Here is a 1,125-nt window from a genome sequence, read left to right as displayed (position 1 = left end):
GAGGTAATTATCCTAAATGAATTAGAGAAAGTCTGTCATCAGGCAAGAGGAATTGAGAATTTTGCTAGCCAGCTGCATTAAATTTTATAGACTAGCCCAGCAGAATAAAGTCACCTCTGTGTCAGGGGGTGTACTTTACCATAAAACCCAACCAAACCCATTGCCATCAGAGTCGATTCCGGCCCAGTAGAACTGCCCCATAGGGTTTCCAAGGAGCACCTGGTGGATCCCAACTACCGACCTTTCTGTTAGCAGCCAAACTCCTAACCACTATGCCACCAGGGCTCGGTAGTGCTACGTAAATCCAGATGGAATTGAAGTTTCTTCCAGAGCTAATGAATGCCTATCACACATTCTGGAGGGCTACCCTTTGCAAAGACAAACCCCAAGATCAGAGTTAAACCCAAATAAAGATTACAAATACCTGTAGACTGGAAGACTGTAAACTCTGACGTTAGGATGTGTCACTGAACTCATCTCCAATACTTGGGGAGAGTAAACTCAGAAAATCTTTGTTGGGGAGAGTAAACTCAGAAAATCTTTGTTGCACTCAGTTAAACTGATGTAACAGAAGAGGACTGAACAGTTACCTACTTTGATGTAACGAATAATACCTCTTTCCTCAACCCACCTTGAATAAGAGAAGACAAAGGAAGTATTAATTGCATCTTCAAAGGAAAAATACTCTAAATCCAAGTTAGTGTTAACATTTTTCACTAATAATCCAGACTATCTTGACTACTTGGGATTAAAATTGTTTGCTCAGTGAGTTTACAGGCTTACCCTCTAGACTGAAAGAAAGAGAGCAGTACTTAGGTCTTCTTCTGCCCCGCCCTTAATTCTGACATCAGGAAGGACATCACAAGGAGCTGCTCCTTTGAATCACCACACCCAAACCGAAACCAAACCCATTGCCCTCGAGTTCATTCCAACTCACAGTTATGGGACAGTGTAGAACTGCCCCATAGGGTTTCCAAGGAGCGTCTGGTGGATTCATACTGCTGACCTTTGATTAGCAGCGGAACACTTAACCATTGTGCCATCAGAGCTCCTTGAATCACCATAGACATGGTGAAAAGCGTATCAGCTGGGAGGCCGTTCCAAAGTCTAACTTTGGTTTTTAGC

Source organism: Trichechus manatus, unplaced genomic scaffold (genome assembly GCF_000243295.1).
Source record: "Trichechus manatus latirostris isolate Lorelei unplaced genomic scaffold, TriManLat1.0 scaffold00118, whole genome shotgun sequence".
Lineage (NCBI taxonomy): Eukaryota > Metazoa > Chordata > Mammalia > Sirenia > Trichechidae > Trichechus > Trichechus manatus.
Note: the sequence above shows the minus strand (reverse complement) of the source record.